The sequence below is a fragment of the Gopherus flavomarginatus genome, chromosome 4, assembly GCF_025201925.1.
Source record: "Gopherus flavomarginatus isolate rGopFla2 chromosome 4, rGopFla2.mat.asm, whole genome shotgun sequence".
In the NCBI taxonomy this organism is placed as follows: domain Eukaryota; kingdom Metazoa; phylum Chordata; order Testudines; family Testudinidae; genus Gopherus; species Gopherus flavomarginatus.
Window position 1 is genome coordinate 58,072,079 of NC_066620.1, and position 20,683 is coordinate 58,092,761.

At 43.1% G+C, this 20,683-nt stretch overlaps 1 protein-coding gene across 1 annotated transcript in view; it reads left to right on the plus strand.

Annotated features, from left to right (window-relative positions):
* XDH (xanthine dehydrogenase) overlaps positions 1-20,683 on the plus strand; it is an 855,537-nt gene that overhangs the window by 698,082 nt on the left and 136,772 nt on the right. The window lies entirely within an intron of this gene.

The window sequence follows — 20,683 nt, forward strand, 5'->3', positions numbered from 1 at the left end:
TACCTTAGCTTTCCTACTGGGTAACATAAAGCACTAAGTTTTATTTGTACCAGTATGTGCAAAAGAATAAGAAAACACAGATAAAAATTAACCATTACACAATCAAGATTCAAAAGAGAAACTCCAAAGCATTTCCCTACACTTACAGAAAGATGAGTCTTTTCAGTAGCCTAGAGTTACGCAAGGCAGCATCTTATCTGTAAACCCTGTGGCCTGAAGATATAGAGGGTAGGGATGGGAGTTCCCTAGTCCCTACTATCATTTGCTGGTGAACAGTGGAAAGAGCAGATGGAATAAACTCCATAGGAGAAGAAACTGTCTGCCACCATCTGTTGGTGAACAGAGCTGCTTTATTAGCTGTTTATCCAGAACTCCAGAGAGTAGTTCTATAAGGAAGGCGCTTTCTACTCCCAACTATTGGTGAACAGGGGAAAGTACAATTACAGAGAGAATTCATTTGCACAAGCTTCCTATCCAAAACTCCTCTTTGCAATTTGAGAACTCACCAAAACTGTACATGAATTCTGAATTTCTGGCATAATGGGACTGAACTGAAAAAGACAGAACAATGGGTTCCAATTTGTGGTAGGGAATGCATCCATCATGGCATGGACTCTGTTCAAGGGTCCTATAATGGAAGAAAGACCACAGAGGGGAGAGTGCTGAGGTCACTCTTTGTTGAAGCTATAGAGGGCAGCAACGGTGCTGAGTGAACTCTGCTGAAAGGTCTCCTACCAACCACCACTAAAAGCTGTATTAAGTGATGGAGGCTCAGGTGTAAATTGGGCAAGTACTTGCCCTAGGGCCTGGAAACAGGTCTGCCTCACTGCACTAAGGCTCTGGGACTGCATGATCTACTGACACCAAACTGTGAGTGAGATGTAGCAGTCCAGGAAGGGGGGACAGTGACATATTTAAGAGATATTTGCATATGAGGTATTTATGCTGATGAGTGGAGAATGAATTTAAGGGCGTACTGCTAGGGTTTCACTTATTATTCACTTATATATATTGTTGCTGTGTTTTGGTATGTTAATGCTATGTTCCTTTCTCCCCAATAAAAATATTTCCAAATTTTATATTGAGTCTTGTGCTTGCAACTGGGGAATTATTGCTTGTTAAGGGTGCCTAATGAAGGTATCTAATTTTCCCCGTGTTTCTGAGTGGGGACTTGAGCTGGTAGTGTTTGTTAATTTTAAGTGAACATGCATGACATTTGAATCCAGCCCTTGTTGCTGGTAACAGCACCTGGCAGAAGGTTGCACATCACACCAGGTCTTCTTGAAGTGCTTTCAGCCAAATTCTCCCTCTTTAGAGTTCATCTGAAGGCAAAATGTGTCTTTCTGTGGTTCACAAGTGGCTCTGTTTCAGCCCCAGCAATTATTTTCCTCTTTGCAGTCAGTTGCCTATTCTAGAATGCCTGCATGCAAAAGCATACAGGTGATTTCCATTACAACCCATTACATCACCTGAAGAATACTTCTAGTCACCAGTTCTGTCACACAAACTATGAGGAATCTAATTCCCCTGTAACAAATGAATGAGAAGCAATACTTCATATTATATAATGACATTTTTCAACTTCACAGCATTGTCCATATGCTAACTGTTTAGTTCTCACAAAACCTCTATGAGGTAAGAAGTATTAACATCTCTGTTTTGCAGGTGGAGAAACAAACAATCAGAGAGGTTTGGCAAAGGCCACACAACAAAACAGATAGACCATGCTGCCTCCCAATGAAATAAGACATACAAAAATAAATAATGCTGACATAGACTCATAAAACTGAAGGGTGGGAAGGGACCAGTCCTGGGTTGCAGTGTTTCTAAAATAATCACAGTGTGTCAGATTTTTTCCCCATCCTAATTTTTACTGGCACCAGAATAATATTTAGCACTTATTATTTCATAGTGCCATAGGGGTATATGGTGCTTTATGAAACAACTGAAGAATAATGTATATATTGGGGCTGGTCAAAACATGGTTGTTGAGGTTTTTTTGCCAAGTATTTAGAATCATAGTGTTAGAAAGGACCACAAGGGTCATCTAATCTAACCCCCTGCCAAGGTGCAGGAAAAAAGTTATTTACAAAAGATCATCCTAATTTTTTATTAAAAATCAAAATTTGGAAAATGCTGATCAGTTTTAATATTTTTAAAACAACGAATATTAGTTTTGGAATTTCCCAGGTTTTTTCTTTTTCCTTTCATGTAGTTAAACTGGGATCATTTTGTTAAATATATGGCATGGAGGGCATCATCAGAATATTTAAATTAAAAGAGGCAATGACACTGACAAAGCTGATAATGACTAGAAACAAACCAATTTCCTAGTAATTTTAAAATTTTTCTGTGGAAAGAATTGACCCATCAAAGCATCCCAGAAGGTTTGTAAAAGTCGTGGAAAGCATTTGTTGAAAATACAGGCCTTTGCTGCTCCAAGAAAATTTCTATTACTTTTGTGGTATAGAAGGACACTTATGTTTTTTCTAAACTGAAACCAGCCCACAGACGGCAAAATGTTACACAGTTGCATGGTGCCCAATCCTGCTCCCATTGAAATCAATAGGATTTTTTTGCCTTTGACATCAGTGAAAGCAGGATTGGGTCTATAATTACCTCTGAAACTAATGGAATTGGTTTAGACCCAGAATTATCCACAGCAAAAACAGTTAATAACTTTGCACGATTCCAACCCGTTTTCTCAATATTATAGCAAGTGCATGCATTTTTAAGGAAACGTAACTATATGGAAAGTTTGAATGTGGAATATGAAGTCTTTCTGAGGAGGAGAAAGATAAAGCCTTGTTTACACCTACCTGGTGAGTTGCCCTGGTTTAACTAAATCAGTTTAAGTAACGGCAATGACAAAGAAACGTTAGTCAAAAGCAATGTTCCTTCTAACTTTTTACGTCGGAATTAATTTTATGTGCACCAATATGGAGGTGATGTGTGGTGAGGGTGGCCTGAGGGTTTGGAGTGTGGGAGGGAGCAGAGAGTTGGGGTGCGGTGGTGGGTGAGGGCTCTGGCTGGGGGTGTGGGCTCTGGGGTGAGGCCAGGGATGAGGGATTTGGGGTGCAGGAGGGGGCTCAGCGCTAGGGCAGAGGGCTTGAGTGCAGGGTGGAGTGAGGTCTCTGACTGGGGATGCAGGCTCTGAGATGGGGCCAAGGATGAGGGATTTGGGTGCAGACTTCCCCCAGCTTTCTCTCGCTGCAGCAGCCTGGGGCTCAGGGAAAGCACCTCTCCCCATCGCAGCAACTCCAGTGGGGCTGGGGGAGAGGCACATCTCCCCACTGTGACCTGCATGGCCCTTAATAGCCTGGAGCTTAGAGGGAACTTAGGTCAAAAGAAAAATTTCAGATCAGGGTGCATTTTAATAACCTATAATTCAAAGGCTGACTGGCTGATTTTCTTCGGTTTTTGCACCTGCAGTCTCGTTTGTCTTTACATACATGCGGCGATTTTCAGACTAAATCATTTTCCAAGTCAAGGTTATGAGGTGGGCAGGAGGAATACCATATTATCATGGAAGCTGGTTTTAGTCTTAAACTATGGATAAACTACTGCCTCTCCATGACATCCTAACATCTTGCCAAAGTATACAAGAAATAAAATAAAATCACTGCCTATAATGGTATGCTTGTAAAACTTAGTATAATATTCTATTTACTTGCCTCAGAAATATTAAACATAATAGATCTACATCTCAAACCATTTTTCCTGGAATACCAAGACAAAATCTGAACTTCACAGTTTGCCTGAAAGATTAACAAATGGAGGTTGTGATGCCTCCAAAGAAGAGTGAATTCCAGTGCTAGCTGGAGGCCCAATGATCATTGTGAGTTCTTGATGGTCTTCTGAAGAAGAATCTTTCATTTCAAATGCTACAAAGACTGATTTTCTATTGAAGCAATAAAATGATCTTTAAAACCATATCACAGAGGAAGGAAAATGATTGTTTATAATATGAAATGGTAGTCAGCTAGGAGATATGCATTATCAAAAAAGACAATGATGGCTGTGAAGAATATTTTTTTAGCCTTTCCAGTAGCTTGAAGCTGTACAAATGTGACTGAATAACGAGGAAAATAGTTGATGCTCTAAATTAGCTACTGCATTATGTTTTAATGAGACACTCCTTCACTGTATAGCTAAACTTAGGGCCAAATCTTACAGTCCTTAATCTCATTGTGGCAATGGGAGTTCTCCTGAATCAAGACTGAAGGATCTGGCCCATAATTCTAGAACCTAGTTTTCCCTTTGGTCAGGGTTTCTCTGACAGCCCTAAAGGACAATGACTCCCACTATGCTTTCATTTATTACTCCCATTCATTTCCTGCTCTAAAGGCATTTCCCCATATTAACCTTAACCTAAAGTAATAATAATAGTAGAGGGTTGCTGATTCAGAAAAGCACTTAAGCACATGCTTAAAGTTAATCGTGTTCTTAAGTGCTTTGCTGAACTGGGGCCAAGGACAGATTATCTAGTAGTTGGAACAGGGGACTGGGAGTCAGGGCATCATTTCCATCTCCTATCAGTTCACTGGGTGACCTTGAGCAAAGCATTTAACCTTTCTGTGGCATCATTTTCCCATATGTAAACTGGGAAATGTTAAAAGGTTCACATTCTGTGGAAAGGAGACTGCAATAAAATAAAAATAAAGTTTGGAGAGGGCAGAGAGACAGGCACTTTGGGAAACAATTTACATTAGATCTGAATTAAGTTTGTTTTTTCCTAAAAGCTGCAATATACAGGAAAAAACAAACTTACTTCAGATCTAATGTAAATTGTATTCTCATACTCTAAGTAATAAAATCATTGAATCGCAGGACTTGAAGGGACCTAGAGAGGTCATCTAGTCCAGTCCCCTGCATTCATGGCAGGACTAAGGTTTCCCAAACTTGGGACACCGCTTGTGTAGGGAAAGCCCCTGGTGGGCTGGGCCTGTTTGTTTACCTGCCGCGTCCGCAGGTCCAACCAATCACGGCTCCCACTGGCCACTGTTTGCAGCTCCAGGCCAATGGGAGCTGCTGGAAGCAGGGGCCAGTATGTCCCTCAGCCCGGGCTGCTTCCTGCAGCTCCCATTGGCCTGGAGCAGCGAACTGCGGCCAGTGAGAGCAGTGATCTGCCAGACCTGCGGATGCAGCAGGTAAACAAACTGGCCCAGCCTTCCAGGGGCTTTTCCTACACAAGCGGTGTCCCAGGTTTGGGAAACTTATCTAGACCATCCCTGACAGGTGCTTGTCTAACCTGCCCTTAAAAATCTCCAGTGATAGAAATTCCACAACCTCCCTAGTCAATTTATTTCAGTGCTTAACTACCCTGATAGTTAGGAAGCTTTTCCCTAATGTCCAACCGTAACTGCCCTTGCTGCAATTTAAGCTCATTGCTTTAAATCCTATCCTCAGAGGTTAATGAGAACAATCTAGCTCCCACCTCCTTGTAACAACCTTTTATGTACTTGAAAACTGTTATCATGTCCCCTCTCAGTGTTCTCTTTTCCAGACTAAACAAACCCAATTTTTTCTATCTTCCCTCATAGGTCATGTTTTCTAGACTTCTAATCATTTTTGTTGCTCTTCTCTTGACTTTCTCCAATTTGTCCACATCTTTCCTGAAATGTGGCACTCAGAACTGGACACAATACTCCAGTTGAGACCTAATCAGTGCCAAGTAGAGCAGAAGAATTACTTCTTGTGTCATGCTTACAACACTCCTGCTAATATATCCCAGAATCATGTTTGCTTTTTTTGCTATAGTGTTACCCTGTTGACTTATATTTAGCTTGTGATCCACTATGACCCCCAGATTCCTTTCCACAGTACTCCTTCCTAGGCAGTCATTTCCCATTTTGTATGTGTGCAACTGATTGTTCCTTTCTAAGTAGAGTACTTTGCATTTGTCCTTATTGAATTTTATCATATTTACTTCAGACCATTTCTCCAGTTTGTCCAGATCATTTTGAATTTTAATCCTATCCTCCAAAGCATTTGAAACCTCTCAGAGCTTGGTATCATCTGCAAACTTTATAAGTGTACTCTCTACGCCATTGTCTAAATCATTGATGATGATATTGAACAGAACCTCCAGACCCAGAACTGGTCCCTGCAGGACCCCACTTGATATGCCCTTCCATCTTGACTGTGAACCACAGATTACTACTAGCTGGGAATGGTTTTCCAACCAGTTATCACCTACTTTATAGTAACTCCATCTAGGTTGTATTTCCCTAGTTTGTTTATGAGAAGATCATGCGAGACAGTATCAAAAGCCTTAATAAATGCAAGATATATAACACCTACTGCTTCCCCTCTATCCACAAGACCTGTTACCTTCTCAAAGAAAGCTATTAGATTGCCTTGACATGATTTGTTCTTGACAAATTCATGCTGACTGTTACTTATCACCTTATTATTTTCTAGGTGTTTGCAAATTGATTGCTTAATTATTTGCTCCATTATCTTTCTGGATACTGAATTTAAGATGACTGGTCTGTAATTGCCCAGGTTGTCCTTATTTCCCTTTTTATAGATTGGTACTATATTTGGTCCTTTCCAGTCCTTTGGAATCTTTCCCATCTTCCAATAGGCTTAAAGTTTGTCATATTTTCCCTTTATATATGAAAAAAAAATCATCTTTCATTATCATGGACAATTATCAGATAACATGTTCAAATGGCAGATATTTTTAAAAGTTAATTTGCGTTCTCGACAGTAAGGGTGCAGTCCTGAACCCACTGAAGCCAAGGGAAGTGATACTGTGCTGCAGCACAGAGGAGTTGAAAGGGGAGGAGAAAGCAGGGGGCTATCATGCTTTTGAATCATCTTTGTGTCCTCCCACTCCTGGGCTGTTCTGGGAGAGGCCTCTGGCATATTTTAGAAAGTCCAGGGCTGTCCTTCATGTCGGAGCACTGCCCAGAATCTCTGCAGTGCAGCATCATGCTGCAGGCTTGCCTTGATATGACCCTCTCATGCCCAGGTCTGCCCCAACATGCCCCCATATCGGGGCTTGCAATGTGTCCTCACAAGACAACCTTAACACTGTCTCTACAGTGCCTCTGCTGACCAGATATGGGGCTTTTAGGGCCCTTATACCAGACCTAAAGGGGCAAAAGCAGTTTGGAGGGCCTCACTTTAGGAGTTGTGCCATTGACTTCAGTGGGACCTGGATTTCAGCAAAGTGTTTGCAGGATCAGGGCCTAATTTCTTCCGTTGTGATCTTTACGCTGAATTTTGCAAGGTTATAATTTACTGTGCTGTCTTGCAAGAATGCTGTCCTGAATACATATGCTTACTAATTTTTTCCAATAAATTGAAAACACATTTATTATGCATATGGAAATTAGCATGACAACTATCTAGTAAGAATAGATTGTAACTGTAATTGGATATTAGTTTTGTGGCTTTAAAAAAAGAAACTACAATTATAATCCATTCTATGCAAAATGAAATACAAAATCTGCTAATGTTTAGTTTACAGGTATGTTTGTGCCTTTAGAGTGATATTCTCTTCTGTTTGGTCTTGGTCTAATATATATCACATCAAAATAGTTAAAATTACTCTCCTGATTAACTGTTGCCTACTGACAGTCTTGTCTGATAAGCAAAATTGCTAGCAAGATCCAGATTTTTTTAATATTACAGTATCGGCAGTGAAACTAGTAAACAATAAGTTGAACAATTTATATAAGTAATATTTTCATTGGATTTTTATGGATTTTGCTTCACCTCTTCCTAGGAGAGGAGAGTAACCTATTCCTCTTATAGCAAATTAACATGTACCCGTATTCTGTCTGGCCACGGATGAGCAAGGATTATGGCGTGTTGTCCTTTGCTTTGACCCTACAAAAGCCCTTCTGCAGGTGCTCCCCAGGTCTTGGCCTCTAGATGGAAATGGATTTCGGGGGTGGCCAATATCAGAATTACTGTTCCTCTCCTTACTACATAATCCATGGGCCAATTTAGTATGAGTTAATGCAGACTGACCATAAAAACCTTGCTCGGTTTCCCCTTCTGTGGGTACAATACTGGGAGACAGGAACTCCTGAGTTCTAATCTCATCTCTGATACACTGGTGTCCTTTATGGCCTTGGGCAAGAGATAGCTAGAAGTAATCTGCAGGCAGTCTCTGAGTCTGCACTTGAGTGGCACTGGCTTCTATATCGCTGTCTTTTCTGTGGGGAGTGGAGGGGCAAAATCAAAATTTAGAGGGCCAAATTCTCTCCCTTATTCTGGTTCACTGCTCCTTCATGCAAATAGGTCAGAATTTAACCTTATCTAGCCAGCTGAGAATTCTCCTGGTGTGGTTAGCCCCTTACTTCACTGCCTCTTACCAGTGTCTGGCAACATGCAGGGGATAGAAGGAGGCATGTGTGAAGGGTTATTGCAGTTTGGCTGTTCTCAACTGGTGGACAGACTTTGCTGGTCCTTTACTGGTTGGCATGGGTTACAGCCATCCTAACTTGTGCCAGGGCTCGGGACATGCCAGGCAGAGAATCAAGGAGCTATACATTGGATCCTTGACAGCCCCCAACACCTTTGCTGCAATAGAGAATGTCTCAGTGAATCCGAACTCAGAGTTTCTCCAATCCATGAGTGGGAATAACCCACATGAGGGAGTATTTAGAGAGGGTTTACCAGGTAGGTCGATCTTGTTAGATAAGAAATAAACTGCGGAGAGGTGAAAAGGCTGATATTTAAAGCAAAAATGATTGAGTAACGTGTAGAGATTCAGTTGGAAAAAAATAAACCGCAAGGATAGGAGACAATAACCACATTATTCAAGCTGGGATGGGGATAGAGGTTGGATCCAGTGAAAAAAGGTGTGATTCATTCCTCCTTGAAACCGTCCAGAGTTTCATGTGAAAAGATAAAAAAATCATGACATGAATTACATCAGTGTCCCTTGCTCAAGAACAGAGCTAGAGAAGAGTACATAGTGTGTAATTACAACACCAATTAAGAATACAGTATATGTATATAAATATTTCTCAGCTGTGCAGCTGTAGTTAAGTATCTGTCAACATACCCACTAATTTATATATGATATGTAAATTAATATGTCCTTATGTCATGCCTATTTCTGTATGCATAGACAAAGTGTGTATGCATATCTATGCACACATAGATAGGTATGATATAAGCACATGTTCATTCAGAGCATTTTAATATGGTAAAAATACAGTGCCAAAAATGTGCACCATCTGTTTTCAATCAAAATGTCCTATTTTAGAGGAGGGGAGTGTTGTCTGATGATTAGAGCAGGGGATTAATCCAGGACTCCTGGATTCCACTCCTGACTCTTCCAGGACATGCTGTGTGGTTTAGGGCAAGCCACTCAATCTCTGTGCCTCAATTTTCCCATTCATGAAATGGAGCTAATAGCATTTAGTGACTCCCAGGGATGTTATGAGGGAAGGCTTAGGTCATTTATGTTTGTTGAGATCCTTGTATCTCAAACAGGATAGAATTGAAAAGTGCTATTCACATCAGTAAATAAAATGAGATGAAATATATATGCTAAGTCATATACACACGGGGAACTAATTTTCACAGTGATTAATGCTACATCTCCCAGCAAAGTAATGGGAAATCAGGGTGCTCAGCAAACTGAAAGTCTGGCCAATACAATGCAGCAAATTTCCTCAAGCTTTGGAGCCAGGCCCCAGTGGAGGACATAGGCACCATCTGAATGGGGCCTGAAATTCCAAACCCTTATTTGAAAAAGGAGAATGCAAATGGCTGCAGATTTTCTTTCACATTCCCTTTGGTGAAATCCTGGGCCACATCGAAGTAAATGGCAAAACTCCCATTGATGGCAGCAGGGCCATGATTACATCCCAGCTCGAGTCTCTCTCTCATGAAAGCAGCAAGGCTGCTGGGATTTGATCAGCATTTCCCCTGCAATAACTACTCATAGGGCCCTGGGGTCAGGTGTAGCACCAGCACTGAGAGCAGGGAAAGTGTCTCTTCCTCTGTTCTCCATTCTCCCCTGCTGGTGCCCAGCCAGGATGGAACTTCTAAAGAGAAGAAAATGTGGAGAAGGATGAGGAGGCAGCAGCACTAGCAGGTAAGAGGGGCAGAATCAAGGGACAGGGGCAGAAGGGGAAGCAGGCTGGAGAGATGAGATGTGCAACAGAGAGCTCAGGAGAGGGGTGTAATGCGCAGCAGGGACGGAATGGGAAGGGTTCTTCCAGCTCCCAGCCAAGCACCTCCCCAAAGCTCCAAGGTCCCTCTGTTCCTCAACAACTCTCCCAGGCTCTCTCTTCCCAATGCAGGTTGCCCATGACTCCCTCAGCCCCACCCCCACCTCCATGTATCTGTGGAGTGTGAGTGATAGCACCCACAGATCAAACCCCTGCCCCACAGAGATAAATCAGATCAGAGGCTGTTTTCATGTGGTGAGAAATGTCATGCATAGAATTGCACAAAACATGGCAGCTCTGGGGTTCAGTGGATGAGAGGGGAAGAATATACTGTACTTCTGGCTTTCTCAGGTTGCACATAGAACTCATGCATGCTGACCAGTGTTGATATATTTTAGATACTTTAGTATTCTAGTGTTTCATTACTAGTTGATACATATATGAATATGTATGTAAATCTAACCCATTTTCTGTAGCACACCATCAGATACAGCCTGAGCTAATTTGTTTTGCTAGCAGTGGGTCATGATGATAAAACATTTGACAGCCACTGCTCTTCAGAGGGTGTCTATGTATTTTTACTGTTTAATTATTTGTTTTAAGTGTGGCCCCAACAGTATGCTAAGAATATAACTATGAGTACATAGAGAGAGAGGCCTATTATTGTTTATCTTTGCATGGACTGGTACAGTTTCATGAGTGTTTTAAACAAGGACAATCCATAGAAATATGGATCTGATAGCTGTTCCATGTTTACTGTACATATAGTTTTGCCTTGGATAAAAGCATTTCTTGTAACATGGAGCACTGAGACTGTGTAACTGAAGGCTATGTTGGAGAGAGAGAATAATTGATTTGGACACAATTTGTGGGAATTGTACTCCCACTTCTGACAACATAAAAAACATTGACACCCTCTGGCTTTAGTGAAAATACCTGCTCTTTGGATCCCATCAATTTCAGAGGGAGAATGTTCTTAGCAACTATTCATGAGCAGCTAGAATGTGCTTTGCAAGCCTATAGTCTTTCTTGGAATTTGCTAGACTTTCCAATAATAGAAAAGCTCTATCATGTATACACATCACATTCACTTTCAAATGACCTGACTCAGAATGCTGAAGGTTACAGATTTGCTGGCCAGGGAAAGTCACTAATGTGAAACATTTATTTTTCTTCCGTTCCAGGACCTCTGATGAGTTTAATTCTTTTTAAAAGAGATAAAATTACCTTCCAGAATGAGTCAGTGTGTTGCTTTTAATTTCAGTGATGGCAAAGCAGGTCTTAAACAATTTTTTTAATATAAACATTTATGTAATAATAATGAAAGGGGCCATATTAATAACATTGGAAATTGAACTCCTCTATCACCGAAGTAGATATTGTTGTAATATGCTGGATTTATGTGTGTGATTACATTGTCCTCTAGTGTCAAGTTCACAGAAAGGATAATGAACCGTCGCCTAGTGACACATACACCAGATCTTCTTTAGTTCAGTTGAGGGAATCCTGTGTTTTGAAAACTAAGGGACCAGTGTTTTGGATCCAGCTCTATGTGTGTACGAGAGACAGGAGAGGGATACATAGGAATTGTGTCAGTTCTCTGGACCATATAGATTCATTCCCTAGAACAACTTGGGAAGTAAATTTACACACACATCAACATGTCCTGCTGCAGTGGTTCTCCACCGGGATAGGCATACCCCTTGGGGTACACAGAGGTCTTCCAAGGGGTTCATCAACTCATCTAGCTATTTGCCTAGTTTTACAACAGAGTACATAAAAAGAATTAGTGAAGTCAGTACAAACTAAAATTTCATACACACAATGACATGTTAATACTGCTGTATATACTATACACTGAAATGTAAGTACAGTATTTATATTCAAATTGATTTATAACTATATAGTAAAAGTGAGAAAGTAAGCAATTTTGCAGTAATAGTGTGCTGTGACACTTTTGTATTTCTATAACTGATTTTGTAAGCAAGAAGTTTTTAAGTGAGGTCAAACTTGGGGATACACAAGACAAATCAGACTCCTGAAAGGGGCACAGTAGTCTGGAAAGGTTGAGAGCTACTGTCCTGTTGTATTTGGACCACCTCTAGTGGAGGGATGTGATTTCTAAGGGCCATTCATTTCTTTATGTCTCTATTGAGACTCCCTTCAGAGATGCCAGAAAATGTCAGTTGCGTTGGTTTGGTTTTGTGGACATTTGTCCACTAGGAACAGGACTGAGATCACCAAACTCATTGGACATAGACCAGTAACAATTTTCATCTAATATTGTTATTTGCTTACGACTGGGCTGCAGTTGAATTAGTGACCTGAAGATGAAAGGCTCTGCATGTTCTTTTCCTTTAAAACTGAGGATGATCTCAGTAATAATTCTCACATTGTATGATTTTCTCTCTTGCCCCTCCCTTAAAAACCAAAATTGTTAAGCAGTTCGTTGAAATTGTAGTGATCTGAGGCAGTTATAATGAAAAGGATTTCTGTTTTGTAATATCTTTTCACTATGTGCAGAAATTACTCCTAGCAATGTCAAGAAAGACCAGACCACTTTGTCACGTTCAAACAAATCATAGGAAGAAGAGGAAAAAATACAAGTTAGCGTATACAGGTTGTTTGTTCAAATTATTTGTGTGTGTGTGTGGGTATATATATTATATAAAATATTGTTGAATGTGTGTGTATACACTCACACACACACACACACACACACACATTCAACAATATTTTTTGTAAAGTAATGAAAACGTATGGACATTCCTAGTTTACAGTTTTAAGATATCATTACTGAGATATGTAATCTGTGCTTACATAGTTATAGTAGATCTCAAAAGAAGGGCAGATGTTCAGCCTGGTGTTTTATACACATATATACTGCACTTGTTGTATTTGTTTACACTAAAATGCACCATTCACATGTGTGGGCTAAATGACACAGTAACATGAACTACCTGACTAAATCTGAATGTCAAGATGTCCTTTGAACACAATGAATGATATGATTTGAACACAATTGTGATATGCCATAATATATTTTTATCAGGAATTAAATCGGACTAGTATATGTTGGCATGGCATATGGACTTTTTTATTCTAGACCCTCCTCCATTCCATATTTGAGCAGAGCAAGAAAGTGAATTGATAAGATCTGTGCAGCACATATCTCTTGCTAATGTTACTTTGCTGTTTTTGTTCACACCTGGGGCAAAATAGCAGGCATAGGGGCAATACTAAGGTCTGTGGGTATAGCAAATGCAATAGCCTGAGACTGTTGGTGTCCCTTCAACCTCTAAGGGTACGTCTACACTACGGGATAATTCCGATTTAACATAAACCGGTTTTATAAAACAGATAGTATAAAGTCGATTGCACGCATCCACACTAGGCACATTAATTCGGTGGTGTGCATCCATGGTCAGAGGCTAGCGTCGATTTCTGGAGCGTTGCACTGTGGGTAGCTATCCCGTAGCTATCCCATAGTTCCCGCAGTCTTCCCTGCCCTTTGGAATTCTGGGTTGAGAGCCCAGTGCCTGATGGGCAAAAATCATTGTCGCGGGTGGTTCGGGGTACAGCCTCACCCCTCCCTAAGTGAAAGCAGCAGACAACCGTTTCGCACCTTTTTTCCTGGGTGAACTGTGCAGACACCACAGCACAGCAAGCAGGGACCCTGCTCAGATCAACACCGCAATCATGAATGTTATAAACACCTCACGCATTCTCGTGCAGTCTATGGTGAACCATGAACTGCAAAGCCAGGCGAGGAGGAGGAGGCGGCTACAGCAGCGCGGCGACGAGAGTGATGAGGACGTGGAAACTGAATTCTCCTTAACCGCGGGCTCCTGCGCTTTGGAGCTCCTGCTGGTAATGGGGCAGGTTCTACCCATTGAACGCTGATTTTGGGCCCAAGAAACAAGCACAGACTGGTGGGACCGCATATTTTTGCAGATGTGGGACGATTCGGAGTGGCTGCGAAACTTTCGCATGCGTAAGAGCACTTTCATGGAACTTTGTGACTTGCTTTCCCCTGCCCTGAAATGCCATAATACCAAGATGAGAGCAGCCCTCACAGTGGAGAAGTGAATGGCAATAGCCCTGTGGAAGCTTGCAATGCCAGACAGCTACCGATCAGTCGGGAATCAGTTTGGAGTGGGCAAATCTACTGTGGGGGCTGCTGTGATGCAAGTAGCGAAAGCAATCACTAAGCTACTGCTACAAAAGGTTGTGACTCTAGGAAACATGCAGGCCATAGTGGATGGCTTTGCTGCAATGGGATTCCCTTAATGTTGAGGGGGGTGATAGATGGAACCCATATCCCTATATTGGCACCGGCGCACCAGGCCACCCAGTATGTAAACCGCAAGGGGTACTTTTCAATGGTGCTGCAAGCAATGGTGGATCACAAGGGACGTTTCAACAACATCCACGTGGGATGGCCAGGAAGAGTTCATGACGCTCGCGTCTTCAGAAGCACTGCTCTGTTTAAAATGCTGCAGCAAGGAATTTACTTCCCAGACCAGAAAATAACTTGAAATGCCTGTAGTTATCCTGGGGGACCCAGCCTACCCCTTGATGCCATGGCTCATGAAGCCATACACAGGCAGCCTGGACAGTGGTCAGGAGCTGTGTCATAAACAGATAGCTAAGGGTTAATGTCTCTTTCACCTATAAAAGGATTAACAAACAGTGACCTGAAACACCTGACCAGAGGACCAATCAGGAGACAAAATACTTTCAAAACTGGGTGGAGGGAAGTTTGGGTGTAAGTTCTTTATTCTTTGTCTCTGTTCGGTGACTCTCTCGGCTCTGAGAGTGATCTCTTTATCTCCACGCTTTCTAATCTTCTGTTTCCAAGTTGTAAGTACAAGGATAGTAAGACAATAGGTTTATATTGTTTTTTTTATATTTACATATGTGTAGTTGCTGGAATGTTTTAAATTGTATTCTTTTTGGATAAGGCTGTTTATTCATTTTTTCTTTTCAGCAATTGACCCTGTATATTGTCACCTTGATACAGAGACCATTTTATGTCTTTTTCTTTCTTTTTATATAAAGCTTTCTTTTTAAGACCTGTGGATATTTTTTTAGTGGGGGCTCAAGGGGATTGAGTCTGCAGCTCACCAGGGAATTGGTGGGAGGAAGAAGACGGGGGGAAGAGAGAATCTCTTTGTGTTAGATTTACTAAGCCTGAATTTGCATTACCTCTGGGTGAGGGGAGAGAAATATTTGATTTCTTGGTGTGGTGTTTCAAGGACTTGAAGCAGGGAATCTCCTAGAGTACCCAGGGCGGGGAAATCTGGGAGGAGGTAAAGAGGGTGGAATCCCTTTGTTTAGATTCATGGAGCTTGAATCTGGATATCTCTCCAGGAACCCAGGGAGGTAACACCTGGAGGGGAGGAGGGGGAAGGGAAATGGTTTATTCCCCTTTGTTGTGAGACTCAAGGAATCTGAGTCTTGGGGTCCCCCAGGGAAGGTTTTGGGGAGACCACAGTGAGCCAGACACTGGAATCTTCTGGCTGGTGGCAGCGATATCAGATCCAAGCTGGTAATTAAGTTTGGAGGTTTCATGCTAGCTTCTCATGTTCTGAACTCTAAGGTTCAGATCTGAGTAGGAAAGTTATAGTGGTCAGGAGCTGTTCAACTACAGGCTGAGCAAGTGCGGAAGGGTGGTAGAATGTGCATTTGGCTGTTTAAAGGCGTGCTGGCGCACATTACAGACTTGCTCAGACCTCAGCCAAACCAATGTCCCCTTTGTTATTGCTGCTTGCTGTGTGCTCCACAATCTCTGTGAGATTAAGGGGGAGACCTTTGGGGGGGGTGGGAGGCTGAGGCAAATCACCTGGCCGCTGATTACGCGCAGCCAGACACCAGAGCAATTAGAAGAGAACACCGGGAAGCGGTGCGCATCAGAGCTTTGAAAATGAGTTTCATCACGGGCCAGGGTACGGTGTGACTGCTGTGTTTGTTTCCCCTTGATGAACTCCCCCCCTTGATTGACTCATTCCCTGTAAGCAACTCACCCTCCCCCTTCGATTACAGCTTGCTTAAGAAAATAAAGTCACTATCGTTTAAAAATCATGTATTCTTTATTAAAAAGCTCATTATAAAAAGAGAGAGAGAACTGGCAAGGTAGCCCGGGTGCGGTTTGGGAGGAGGATAGGAGGGAAGGAAAAGGCCACTAAAATCATTTCAATGTAATGACAGCCTTTTGGTTGGGCTGTCCACGGGGGTGGAGTGGGTGGGTGCACAAAGCCTTCCCCCACGCGTTCTTACACGTCTGGGTGAGGAAGATATGGAACATGGTGAGTACTGAGGGTGGTGACACAGGGGCTGCAGCGGCACTCTGTGACCTCGCTGCTCTTCCTGAAGCTCCACCAGATGTTGGAGGATGTCAGTTTGATCACGCAGCAGCCCCAGCATTTCATTCCGCCACTGCTGATCTTCCTGCCTACACCTCTGATCTTCCTAACGCCACCTCTCATCTCAAGCATCTCTCCTGTCCTCATGTTCACTGGCATCTTTCCTGTAATTTGATACTACGTCCTTCCACTGATTCAGATGAGCTCTTTCATTGCGGGTTACTTCCATGATTTCAGAGAACATTTCATCTCGCATCCTCTTCTTCCTCCGCCTCATCTGAGCTAGCCTTCGGGATGGAGTAGGGAGGCTTGAAAAATGTGCAGCTGCATGAGGGAGGGAAAAAAGGGAGAGAAGTATTTAAAAAGATACATTTTACAGAACAATGGTTATACTCTTTCACAGTGAACAACACTATTCACCTTACACAGCACATGTGATTTCACTACAAGGTCGCATTTTGCATCATAACTTTGAGTGCCTGGGCTCTGGTGTTACAGATCTCACAGACGCAGGTCCAGGCATCAGAATTCAGCTTGCATGCGGCCATGGTAAGCCATTGTCTTTCGGCTTCAGCAGCTTTCACTTCCATTCACAGAAGCCCCCCCACCCCCCCTCCAATTCTCTAGGATGATCACTTTACCCCCTCCCCCCACCGCGTGGCTGGTATCATGGAAGATCACTGCTAATCACCCCCCTACCCCCCACCGCGTGGCTGGTAGCTGGGAAGATTCCTGCTAGCCAAACGCGAGAAAGCTCAGCGCTATCCTTCCTCCCCTCCCCCTGCTTGGCTACATGCAAGGAAGGATTTCTTGTAAGCAACAGGCAAACACCCCTGCAGGAAAAAGGTCATCTCTGTCCCCTTAATTAAATTCCTGAATTTCAACCAGGTTACCATGAACGATATCACTTTGCTGAGGATAACAGAGTGAGATAAAGAACGGATGTTTCTTGAATGCCTGCAATCACTGGGACCATACGCAGCTATGCTTTGTCATGCAATGATACCCGATTACTTGCTACATGCATGGCGTGGTAAAGTGTCCTACCATGGTGGACGGAACAAGGCTGCTTTGCCCAGAAACCTTCTGCAAAGGCTTTTGGAGTACCTCCAGGAGAGCTTTGTGGAGATGTCCCTGGAGGATTTCCGCTCCATCCCCAGACATGTTAACAAACTTTTCCAGTAACTTTACTGACCGCGAATGCATCCCAAGCCCTCAGGGCAAATCAATCATTAAAAAAAGCTTGCTTTTAAACCATGTTTTATATTTACAAAGGTACACTCACCAAAGGTACACTCACCAGAGGTCGCTTCCTTGGCTTCACTGTCTGGGCTAGTGGCTTGGGAGGGCTGGGAGGGTAATTCCGTCTGGGTCAGAAAAAGCTCCTGGCTGTTGGGGCTAACAGAGTGCTGTGTGCTCTCTTCAAGCTCGTCCTCCTCTTCTTCCTCCTCACCTTCCCCGTCTGCATAATCCTCAGGCATGGCTGAGATTACAACCCCCACCACGGAATCCAAGGACGGGGGGGGGTTAGTGGTGGCGCAGCCCCCTAAACAGGAGCGGCGCCAGGGTTTCTGATGCCCTACGCGGACGGCCATTTCGCCACCCTCCACGCCCCGGTGGACCTACCACAGTCATGCTGGCGGACGGTCCGCTGCTGGAAAGGCTCCGGTAGAGCTGCCGCAGTGATGCCGGCGGGCGGTCCGCTGGTCTAAAGGCTCCGGTGGACCTGCCGCAGGCGTGACTGCGGTAGGTCCACCGGAGCCTTTAGACCAGCGCACCATCTGCCGAAATGACTGAGGCAGCTCCACCGGAGCCTTTCCAGCAGCGGACCGTCCGCTAGCATAACTGCGGTAGGTCCACCGGACCTGCGTACCGCCCCCCCGGCAAAATAGTGCCCCCCCCCAATTCTGGCGCCCTAGGCCATTGCCTAGGTCACCTAAATGGTAGCGCCGGCCCTGCCCCTAAAATTGCATGCAGCTTAGCGTAGAAGCGGCATGTTTTCAGCCCTGCCCCAGACCTTCCGTTTGCCTCTTTGGTTTTCTGGTAGGCTTGTCTGAGCTCCTTCACTTTCACTCTGCACTGCACTGAGTCCCTGGTGTGGCCTCTCTCCTTCATGGTCTTGGAAATTTTTTCAAAAGTTTTTTCATTTCATCTTTTTGAACGGAGTTCTATTAGCACTGAATCCTCTCCCCATATAGTGATCAGATCCAGTACCTCCCGTGTGATCCATGCTGGAGCTCTTTTTCTATTCTCAGGAGACTGCATTGTTACCTGTACTAATGAGCTCTGCGTGGTCACCTGTGCTGATCAGAGCTCCACACTGGCCAAAGAGGAAATGAAATTCAAAAGTTCGCAGGACTTTTCCTGTCTACCTGGCCAGTGCATCCGAGTTCAGATAGCTGTCCAGAGCGGTCAGTGGTGCACTGTGGGATACGGCCCGGAGGCCAATACCATTGATTTGCGGCCACACTAACCCTAATCCGATATAATAATACCGATTTTAGCGCTACTCCTCTCGTTGAGGAGGAGTACAGAAACCGATTTAAAGAGCCCTTTATATCGATTTAAAGGGCATCGTAGTGTGGACGGGTGCTGTGTTAAATCAGTTTATCGCTGCTAAAATCGGTATAAACACGTAGTGTAGAGCAGGCCAAAGATAGTTAGCATCTGTGTGTCTTGTCTGATAGATTCTTACTTGTGGATAATTATCCACCTTCATCTTTCACTGTATATTAATTTCCTTAGCCTCTGGACTGTGACAAACAACCCAGGTAAGACTAGCAAAGACCTGCATATATATGTCAGAGGCAAGAGATTTGCTATTATTACAAAGACGATGGAACAATGTGTGATTAAATGTCTGAACATTCCAAACCACAGCCTTCCTAAACGTCTCATTCTTCCAAGTCTGATGGGGATCCAGATGCAAAGGAAATTTTCCAAAAAAAAAAAAAAAAGCCTTGGCTGTTTAAACCTGCAGAGAATATAATACAGTTTCTGAATCTTTTTCTTTGAGAACTTTTTTTTCCCGCCACTTTATTTCATGGATCCAATTTCTTTTTTCCATTTTGTTCACAGTTACCAGTATGTCTATTTTCATCGTCAGGCATTAGAAAACAGTTATTTTTTTTTCACTAATCCTTTAACCCTCACCCAAGCTGTGGGTGGAAGCCAAAGATTAACATGTAATTTTGGATAATTATTCCTTCCTGCCCTCTTCACCCCCCACCCCATACCCACACTCACTCACAGCTCACTGTTTTACTTGTGCATTTATTAGATTAGCTATACAGAATGAAGTGCTGATGGCTGTTTTTGAAAATCGTAAAGACACATAGGAATGATTTAAGCCACGTGAGAAAACAGAATTTTGGCTCAGGTAATGGAACACAGAACCTTTTACCTCTATGCATCGGTTTGAATCTAGCCCAGCTCAGTAATAGCTGAAGTGGTTACCAACTGATGGCTGTTTGGTGGCCTATGTGGAAAAAGATGGTGTTCTTAGTCCAGTTTCCAGTGTCCACATCCCATAAACCACAAGACCAAATAACATTGCACCATCATGTGAGGTTCATTGTTGGCAGTCTTGATGCATAAGCCAAGAACTGAATTAGTGTGGTAAAAACCTACCCTCTCAGTGCACCATACCTGTGGTGAAGCGGAAGTCATGGGAGAGTTGTAGGGGGAGCCTAGAGTCAGTGCAGAGGTAAAGGGTCACTGTGCAAATGAACAATGCCTCCAGGAGATCCCACGATATCTCTGTATGAACGGTTTGGGGGTGCCAATTGCTGGCTGGGAGATGTCTGAAAGGAGACTTCTGTCTATGCCATTTTATGGTTGATGTTAATTTCTGCTTCAATAAAGTTTAATAATAATCCCTCCCCCCAACACCATGATGGAAGAATTTGGAAGAAAGTCTCAGAATGTTCTTTCCTGACATTTCCTACATTTTTGCATGAAGGAGTGATTGGGTCCTGAGATATTACACCTAGTCTAAGCCAAAAGATGGACATGAAATGATAATCACACACACACAAAGCAAGTACATTAGTGAAGTTAGTGCTCATGAAAGGTATTCGATTCACAGCATGACATGCTGATGTCTTCTGTGCACAGAGCTAGTACGGCAGAAGTGTAAGCTTCACTAGAGTAGTTTGCTATTGTGTTCAATCC